This window comes from Hipposideros armiger, unplaced genomic scaffold, assembly GCF_001890085.2.
Source record: "Hipposideros armiger isolate ML-2016 unplaced genomic scaffold, ASM189008v1 scaffold_34, whole genome shotgun sequence".
NCBI lineage: Eukaryota > Metazoa > Chordata > Mammalia > Chiroptera > Hipposideridae > Hipposideros > Hipposideros armiger.
Genome location: NW_017731384.1, coordinates 1,518,968 through 1,529,454, shown reverse-complemented (window position 1 = coordinate 1,529,454; position 10,487 = coordinate 1,518,968). Strand labels below are relative to the sequence as shown.

The 10,487-nt window shown below is 41.6% G+C and overlaps 1 protein-coding gene across 8 annotated transcripts in view; it reads right to left on the bottom strand.

The window, feature by feature from the left end:
• Positions 1 to 7,902, bottom strand: part of TANC2 (tetratricopeptide repeat, ankyrin repeat and coiled-coil containing 2) — a 302,761-nt gene extending 294,859 nt beyond the window's left edge. For all 8 annotated transcript variants that reach the window (XM_019637800.1, XM_019637801.1, XM_019637807.1 and 5 more), the window contains exon 1: positions 7,822 to 7,902. The gene's annotated coding sequence lies outside the window, so the exon portion shown is untranslated. The remainder of the gene's footprint in view (positions 1 to 7,821) is intronic.
• Positions 7,903 to 10,487: the final 2,585 nt, after the last annotated feature.

Here is a 10,487-nt window from a genome sequence, read left to right as displayed (position 1 = left end):
CCACAACTAGACTGAAGAACAAAAGGACAGCAACTTGTCTGTTCCCCTTCCCCCAATTCCCCAGCACTGTTCCCATCCCCCCAATTTCCCAATAAAAAAAATATCTAAAAAAAAAAAATCCAATTTTCCCAACATAACTAATCTAACTTAATTCATATTCCTTAAAAATAATGTGTCTGGGGCCGGCCCAGTGGCTCAGTTGGTTCAGAGTTGGCTTAAGAGTGCAAGCTCTGAGCAACAGGTTCGCCAGTTCAATTCCCACATGGGCCAGTGATGCTGTGCCTGAGCTGAGCTGTTGCTGAGCTGCCAACAGGTGGCAGGATGGCTCAGCTGGTGTAACAACAAGATTGCCTGTTCCATGGTGGGCTATGCCCATCCGCAACTAAGACTGAACTCGGCATCTTGAGCTGCACTGCCGCCTGGATGACTCAGTGGATAGAGCATGCACTCTTAACAAGGCTGCCAGGTTCGACTCCCACATGGGATGGTGGGCTATGCCCACCTGCAACTAAGACTGAACTCGGCACCTTGAGCTTAGAGGCCATGAGCTGCCGATGGGAAGCCAGATGGCGACTGGCGTCCTCCACCGCGAAGTCTGAAGAACAACAACTTGCCTGGTTCCCCTCCCCCAATTCCTCAATAAAATCTTCAAAAACAATAATAATAATGTGTCTGTATAACAAACTAATATACAAAAAATTGGTTTTTTTTATGTAACGATGATCTTTTTTATGCAAAATATGTATGAGAGACTGACATCTGAGCAAACAAAGAAAAATGTTCTCTTATATGGTATGCTCCAAACCTCTCTCCTTGGGATACCTCTTTCAAGAAAACGGAATTAAATCGAATAATACACCTTGTCAGACACTTTCAGTTAGACATAATATGGGTGTCATAAGGAAGTACAACGGGGGCCCTCTGTCAGATAAATCGCTAGTAAGGCAAAGTGGCCAATCTTTTCTCAGTAAATAGAAGCAATTATGCCCTGCAGAGGCCTTCAACAGACACAGTTGGTCGGTCTCCAACTCATGACATTTAATGAACATTTAATGGGAACAGACTACATAACAGACCAAGGACTGGTAAACCTTATCTGTAAGGGCTAGACAGTAAATACATATTTAGGCTTTGCTGGCCATATGGTCTCCATCACAACTACCCAACTCTGCTATTGTACCCAGAAAACAGCCATAGCCAATATGTAAATGAATAGCATGGCTATATTTCAATAAAACTTTCTTTATTTCTTTATGGCCACTGAAACTTGAATTTCCTATAATTTTCACATGTCACAAAGCATTATTCTTCTTTTGATATTTTTCAACCATTTAGAAATGTAAAAACCATTCTTAGCTTGCAAACCATACAAAAACATGCTGGGCTGCATTTGGCCCATGGACTGTAGTCTGCCAACCCCTGCAATATACAATGAAAATAATTCAGCTAAAGTTCACACAGAAAACCTTCTAATCGTCCTCCCTTCACCCTAGTAAATATGAAAAAATAATAAAATTCTAGTTTCTCTTTAGAGTTAGTTTTATAGTCCAGGAGTTACTCTGAATAATATTCTAGATGGTGTGTGCATGTATGTATATTTCTCTACACATACCTCCTGACGCCTAGAATGTTCTCTAAATCCACAATAACAGATGAGGTTTCAAAGGCATAACTCAGATAACTGTCAACAATCTTTATTCAATAAGTAGATAATGAGCACCTACTATGTACTAACTATGCTGATGTTGAAAATAAAAGATGAAAAGCCATAGTTTCTGCTTTCAAGGAGCTCACAGACTACTGATAAGACATATAAATTAAAATATGATCTGACAACTACTAATACAACGTTCATATTTAACAGGTACAATGGGAGAATAGATAGAAAATGGCATGCCCAAGCCCACCTAGAAAAGTAGGCAAAACCTTCTTCACTTAAAAGTTACTACTTGTGCCAAGATATGAAGGCAGAGGAGCAGTCTGCCCAAAGAACAAGAGACAGGAGAGGAGTAATCCATGCAGAGAGCATTGCATATTATAAGGGCATGGAAAGGTAACAGAATATTACACATAGAAAGAACCACAAGTAGTTTAGCATTGCTTAAGCATAACTTTGAAGAAGTGTGGCAGGCAATGAGTCTAAAATGAAGGCAGGGATCAGATCATGAAGGACCTTGCTAAAGAGTTTCTATTTTATCCATTAAATGATGAGGAATCACAGCAAGATTCTGAAGAAAAGAGTGACATAATCAGATGACCATGTTAGAAAGATCACTCTGGCAGCAAAGTTCTGTGAAAATTAATTAAAAACAGAATCCTCATTTAAAATGGGAGCCTAGAAGAGAGAACTCTCATGCAGGAGTCACTCAACACACATTAATGATGCCAATAGGGAGAGAAATACTCATACCTTCTATCTCCATTACTTTAATACCATAGCAGCATAAAGAAAAGATTCCTCCTAGCCCAGTAACAGTTCAGCCAATGGGAAACTGCCATAACTTAGCCAATGAAGTCACTGTACATCCAACTTGCCTCCAATGGACTCTTCATTTACAACAGCCCCTCCCTGGTCCATAAAAGGGTGGTCCTTCCCTTTGTTTCTCTGGACCTGCTTGTGGTAGGCCATTAGACCACGTGTACCCAGTTGCAAGTCTTTGTTGTTCCTGAATAAACCCTGTCTATTTGTTTAATGTCAACAGTACCTATGAAAGATACATAAATTTGACATAAACAGTAAAGATGTCTATTGGGCAATTAGATTATTAAAAAACATACCAACAAGATTATTTACTATAATGCAACTACTCAGTTTAAATGACTGACATCAGAATCTCTCAGGTCCCGATTTTTTTAAAAAGGAGTTGGAAAGGTAGGATACAACATGCATTGAATCAAGATAGAAGCTGATATTATGGAGAAGAAAAGGGTAAAGAAAGGGCATGATTAAGACTGACCAATATTTTGCCTCTTAAACTTACCTTCCACTATTGTTTACCTTCAACTATTCAAGGACTACCAGAAGCTGAACATAACTTATTTTTGTAATGTGTGGTCCATAAAAAAGCAACTAGCTGATACTTATAACATCCACAAACATAGCTTTCAAAAGGTTTATAAAGATTTTTTTAAATAAAATAAGCTGACTTAATAAATTTGTTTCCATAAATAATTATAGTATCATAATTACTTACTTAGAACTTTCTGGAATAAAGATCCCTACCAGAAACTTTTTTCACTTACTGCATCCCCAACATGCTCTAGCCTTCTAAAACTCAGGTCCAAACTTCTTGTTCTCCATCTAATATTACCTTGAATCCTAAACACTTTAAGAGGAAAATATCTTCTAAAAGAAAGAAAAAGGGCAATTGGGTGGAAAAATATAACTATAACTCTTTAATCTCTTCCTTTTAACCCATTTTTCTCCACAAATTTTTAAAAAGACTCATCAAGGATATACACTCTCTATCACCATACACACATCTCCTTAACAATTTTCATCTAATACAAATTACTACAAAAGATGCTATTCAAATAAACCAAGTGATAGTTTTCATGGTATTATAACAGACTATTCACTTAGACAGTATACTTAATAATAGAAATTGATGACAACAGGCACTCAGCAGATATGATAATACTAAGTTTCAATTCATTCAGAGAAAAAAAAAAAAGTCCAAATATTGGGTTGTTGGAAAAGTCATGATACATTTTTGCAACGAAAAACATTGAAAAAATATATCATGACTTTTCCGACAATCCAATAATTAAACTAGCGTCCAAGCTATTTTACAATATTTGTTACCTTGGTCAAACCAGTGCTACAAAAGTAAACAGCATTCTGCAACAGCTTATTCTAGCTCGTGGAAATATAATCTGGGTACCATCAGTAAAAATATTTCAGCTAACACTGGTGATTCTGTGTAAATACAATCCAATATAATTCAACCAGTATGCCCAATAAGTGTGTCTCAAAGATTCTATTTTAATTCTATTTTAAGAGGAAGAAATATGACAAGGAGAGAATTGTGATGCATTTCTTTTATGTACACTTGTTCTTCTTTATATCTAATCAATATCAACTACCCTAATATTCTCCTTTTGGAACTACTGGTTCAGTATATTGCTTTCTAGGCCTACTTCCTTCTCCATTCAAAATAATGCACACAGTCAATTCAGAAAACACTAGAAGAGCAAACACATTCATGGAAAGGGGGGGGGAAAGCTAGAGAGCTAGCACAGGACAGTCAGGAATCAATGATGGAAGAGGGAAATAATCTAATGTTTAACAATGTTAGTTAAACTTTATGAAAAAGATGCAAACAACAAATTAAGTTTTATAAGTGAGGTATGCTAAAATGAACTACCAACCAATATAAATACAGAGCATGATCTGAGTCTATGACAATTTAGTAAATATACTAAAGCATATAAACACATCCTGAATGTCTTAGCCATAATCAGTAGATGAGATAGAATTCTCTTATCAACAAATATATATAAAAATGAAGGACGTGTTTGATTACAAGAGATATTTAATTCTCAGAATGGCACAAAGTTTGGCCAAGAGGAGAAAATTGTTGAAAGTGTAGGAGGTGACATTCCATTTCTTAAACTGAGCCGAATGTGTATGAATGTTGGCTGCATTGTTATTCTTTATACTTTATACATTTTAAAGTATCATTTCATATGTAGTTAATACTTATAAAACAATATTCAAGTGTGAGAAAAATCTGAGCAAACGATTGACGATGGAAGAAGTAAAATGTACATATGCATCCAATCCATTTTTGTTAAGTTACTTTTAAAGATAAAATAGAGGTCATAAAACTGAGTAGGTAAAAAACAGAAAATTTCTCTTTAATTTTCCTGGAGAAAATTAGCAGTAACGGTTTACTGGTGCTTTTAAAGAGATACTATAGTATACACACAAACACACACACACATCAACCTACTTGAAGGTAACTTTCTACCTCTAAAGCAGCGGTTCTCAACCTGTGGGTCGCGACCCCTTTGGGGGTCAAACGACCCTTTCACAGGGGTCGCCGGGTACTCGTATGTGGGCGTATCTGCATGTGGGCCTGGAGACGGATAGAGGAGTGGTGTCTCGGTTCCTAAGACCATCGAAAATATGTGTTTTCCGATGGTCTTAGGCGACCCCTGTGAAAGGTTGAGAACCGCTGCTCTAAAGCTTCCCCAAAGCCAAATATTTCCCTAACCACATAAAAAGTGCTGATACTCCTCTACTCATAATCCCAGAAATAAACTTAAAAAATAAATTTCTAGAGAGAAATATTCATATTGTATTTTTTGGTGTATTTGTAGGCTTCATATTTATGTGTCTTACTACTTACTTAGGTTTAGACACATCTATAGTATTTGCTTTATCATGGGAACCTGCATTTTAATGTGCGTCAATACGAATTTGATTGAGAGGGTAATACAGCATGCTGGTGAAGAGCACAGAGCATGGATCAGAGTTCCTGAGCTGAAGCTCGGCTCGTGTACTTGCTAGCTAAATAATCTTGGGCAAGTTATTAGTTTTAGTTTCTCAACTGTAAAATGGAAATAACAGTACATACCTCATTGGGTAATGAAACTGATTACACATGTATAACAGGTCTGGCACAGAGCAGGTCCTGTGTAAGAATGAGTTATTACTACTAGTACTACTTCTGGCAATGGTATTGCACCATATTCCCAAATACTGAAAATATTTTCAGCAATTTGAATTGACTAAAATTAGATACTATTAAAAAATAGACATTAAATCTGAAGACTGATTAACAGTAAGTTAAAAGCCCTGCAACTTTGAAAAAAAATAGGTGATTAATAAATCTACATAACCACTCTATCAAGAACAATCCAAGGAGAGAGTGGCTTTCTGAAGTGCAACTATCAATTTCTTCCCTTACACAAGGGGGCAGTGATAACAAGAAAAGAATGGGGCTCCGCAACACCTCTTCCTACAGACAGTAGGGGGTGGCAGTACATATGGCTTACAGTCAGAACAAAACAGGAAGACCCAACAGAACTGCTCTTTATTCTCTCTGGCCTTCTCTCTTCTTTAAGCCCCAACATAGCCTCTAGATGAGGGATATATCTACAGAAAAGACCAAAACCCAAAATTAATCACCAAGGAAAATCCAGTTTGCCTTTGAAGCAAATGATTTCTCAATGGCTGAATTTGGATCTAGGAGGAAGCCAATCAGTATTAATTTTCAGATCCTGGCAAATTACTTACTATTCCTATTACAAGAACAACATTCAGGCAAGTAATTCAATTTCTCTCCAAGAATTATAACATAAAACACTGAAATCTATCAATACTTAACCATATCCTAATGAACACATCTAGATATTTCTGCTTGTTTCATAGTATATAGACAGTAATTGAACGTATACATATAAGTTACATTAAATAGCTCATGAAGCTAGCTGTCTTTTGTTATTACTTCTGAAATTCCAGCTATGTTCTGACAATTCTCTCAAAACACGTATGTTCTCCTTAAATGGAAGTCACAATGTTTTGCAGCATGTGGGTAACAGCAGATAGATAGATAGATAGATAGATAGATAGACAGACAGATAAGATAAATATAATTTTATTTTTTGTGCTCACATTCTGAAGATGATCCACCTGAGAAATGATGCAAGCACTCCACTGACAGAATCCATGTTGTTGCTTTTTATGCCACATTTACTGTATTCCATTTTTTCCCCTATTTTGCAACCCCAACACCAAGAACATGCAAGAATATATCACTACTGTCATTCACTGTAATTAACCATTGCAATTGCTTTTGGCTCCAACCCCTCAAAACGCCTGAAAATTTATCCCTTTTGTTCACCATATTGTTTTTGTTTTCCTCATTCCAGATATTTTCAACTGTGTAAAAATGAAGAAAGGGATACACGAAAAAAAATTTCCTTTGCCTAATTATCTTCAACTTAGAATTATGGTCAAGATGTGGTGGTGGTGGTGGGGGGGGGGGTTGTATGTTTGGTTTTTTCTTTTCTGGGAGGGGAGCACAGAGTGAAAGACACCCAAAACATCAAACCTCCTTCATGTTAATTATCACTGTTTATGTTCTGTGATAAACATTTTAAACATTCCACACCTGGAATAGAAGACAGGATACAATTGTATCAGTGCTCTATATGCTGATGTCAAAACCTGGTATTATTTTCGCCCTATTTTTTCTTTCCCATCTCACAACCAGACACAATTTGCTTTTCCCTTTCACGTGGGTACTATCTCTATCTCCAAAAATTGCATATCATAGCTCCTCTCGATTTCCTGTGAAAAAATATCTAGCAATGAGCCTTATTAATCCTTTCTTACACTACGCCTCCTTTCCCAGCGGAATTATCAGTTATCACTAATAACATTTCCACCATGAATTTCAACGCCACACAGGCCAGCCCACCCTGTGCCTCACCTGGCACATTTCACAACTACTTTTATGCTGCATTCTGGGGGCACATTTTGCAACTCGTTCTGCACCACATTCTCTGCCACGTTTAGCAATCTGCTTCGCATCTCATCCTGGGTCCCGTCATCCGGAGACTCTCTTGGTACCAAATTCCATGACACCTCTGGTGACACCGAAGTGACCGACCCCGGACCTATCTGAAGCCACCCTGAGTGTCACATTTGGAGCCAACCTTCCCCACGCCTTGGACACAGGAGGCACTTCGCTGCTCATTTGGCTGTCTCCCCGCTCGCTCCCGCCCCTCTCCCTGGAGCCGAGGCATTGGGGACAAACGCCCCTGTCACTGAAGCGACCTCTCCTTCCCCTGCTCCCCCAGGTCTCTTACCTGCCGCTCTGAGGGGCTCGCTGCACCTCGGGGTCAAGCCCCAGTCCCCGGGGTCTTCTAGGAGAACTGCGCCGCCCGCCGGCGCCGCCCGCGATTCCCAGAGCACCTCGCTGAGTTCCGACGCCCGCGGCGGGTCTGCGCCCCGGGAAGGCGCCGCGGGGCCTCGAGGCCGGCGCACACAAGCCGCGGCGGTCCTCCTGTCAGCGGCGGCGCGGGTGCAAGCTCTAGCCCCACAGCGCAGCGGCAGCGGCGGCGGCGGCGGCGGCGGCGGCGGCGGCAGCGGCGGCGGCGTCGGGCGCCTCGCTCCGCCTCGCGCGCGGTACAGCCGGGAGGTGAGCGCGAGGGGGATGGGAACGGAGGCGGGGCCGCCCGGAGGAGGCGCAGAGGGCGGCGGCGGGAGAGCAGCGCCCGCGGCCCCGGGCCCGGCGCTCAGAGAGCTCGCAGCTTCCCCCTCCCCGCGGGCGGCTCGCGTGAGGCGGCTATGCCAGCGGGCCCCGCCGGAGCAGCGCGCCCAGCAATCCGTGCCCAACCGGCCGCTCGCTAGCGCCGCCGCCGCGCCGGGGGCGTCGCACCCTTCGAGGCCGCCCGCAGCCCCGCCCCCTCCGGGCTGGGGTGGGGAGGGGCGGGCGCGCGGAGGGAGAGCGCGTGCGTGAGGGCGCGTGCGTGGTGGAGCACGCGCGCCCCCACCCCCGCCCCCTCCACAGTTTGGGGGTGGGGAGCTACTAGAAGAGAGAGTGCAGACCCCAACCCTTTGCTGTGCTGAGAGGTTGGGCCCTGGCTCTGCCGCTCTGTCAGGTCTGGACATTTCTTGTTCCCTCAGGGGGCTGTGACTGGTGGGGTCGTAGGCAATTAGTGGAGAAGCGGGGAGGAAGCTCAATAGCAGACAAGGCCCTAGTCGGCTCCGCCCCCAGAGGTGATGTCACTCTCGAGGTGCTGCTGCTGTCACGTGCGCCCACTTCTAGGCCTGTCCTCCTGCTTTGATGGCCAGAACGTTCCTGTATTTTCGTCCACTTCGGTCACCTTATGCACATATCACTCCTGGAGTCTTAGAAACCTCCAGATGTCAGTTATTCCTTCCCTATACCCAATTCCTAAGTACAGACTGTTTCAAAATGCCACAGCTGACTATGGTGGGAATCGGAATGAAGTGGAAAGCCAGGATGGGTGGGGTAGAAGTAGTGGGAAGGGAAGAGAGAGAGAAGCGAGGCTGCGTTATCTAGAATAATTGCTGAAAAATTCACCAACCACAGCTGGAGCGCCTGAGGTGAAGTTGTGACGCTGCTTCTGTCACTCCCTGGTTGGACAAGAAGTAATGTGGTTTTAAAAGGCAATGGGCAAAGCACGGAAAGTCACCACATTAAAGCCTCCTTGAAGGTCATATTTCTCTCCCCCACCCTCCACCTAGATCTTCTTCTCCTTTACTCTTCCTTTCCCTTGCATTATAAAACAGCAAGTCAACTGTGGAAGACACCTGAACATAAATTTTCTTCCTGTGCTATGAAATGATGCAAAGCAATCACTATTACATGCCCTGCCTGGCTAGTCTTTCTTTCCATAAACTGAGAGGACCTTTCATGGTCATCCATTTCTTAATGAGACGCCATGATTGGAAATAGATGCACCAAATTACTTCAGTCAAGGAACCTGTGTCTGTGGGTTTTTTAGAAAGGTTGGTTTGTTGGATAACAGTCCTTTGAACCTACTTCATCCAGGAGTTACTTTGGTTTTCTAAAAATTAGTATTAATTTCAGAATATACAAGAAATTGAATACAAAGCCATCTCCAACAGCTAGCTTCTACAGTGAGTGCTTGAAAGGTTAGAGCTACAGCAACTTTGAACACTACGGCTAAAATGGCAAGGTGAAGGAGTGGTGTATGGAATCTTTGAGTGATGACTCCAAAAAGTTAGATTACTCTAAAGTCTATCTAGGTGTGGTGATAGAGGCAGAGTAGTGATTTCTTATGAGGGAATTAACTGAGAGGGGCAGGAGGGAGTATTCTGGGTTGCTGGAAACATTCAATGTCTTGATCTACAATAGTTATTGATTACAAAGGTTAATATATGTGCAAAAATATTTGTTTGCTTCACTGTATCTCAGTTTTTGAGCATCACACAAAGAGACATTACAATGTCATCATGATTGGCGTCAGGAGCCCTAGGTTTGAATTTCAGTGTCATCCGCCATTTACCAGCTATGTGATCTTGACCAACTGTGTGAGCATTGTTTGCTTCATCTAATGTGGATGATGATACCTCACAGGGCGGTAATAAAGATTAAATGAAATTATGTTTGAAAAACACTTAGCACAGAACCTGGTATATAATGAGTGCCCGGAAACAGTAGCTATTGTGTTACTCTTCTTGCACTCAAATTTACCCTATTGAATTCTCCCTTGGCCTTTTTTTATTTATTTTAAAGATTACTTTGTATCTAAGCCTTGCCTGTGAGTTTCACTGAGGCTAATAACATTCCTTTCCTTAAGAATTAACAAAAGGCAGTCAGGGGTGTAATGTGTTGATTGTCAAACTAGTTCAGGTGGCAGCACTCAGAAATTATGGTGCTCATTCTGGAACGCTGTGAAATATTGATAGATTTAATTCTGCCATATGGACTCGATACAATTTTACTAGCACTAAATCTGGCTATATTATGGTTGTGCTGATC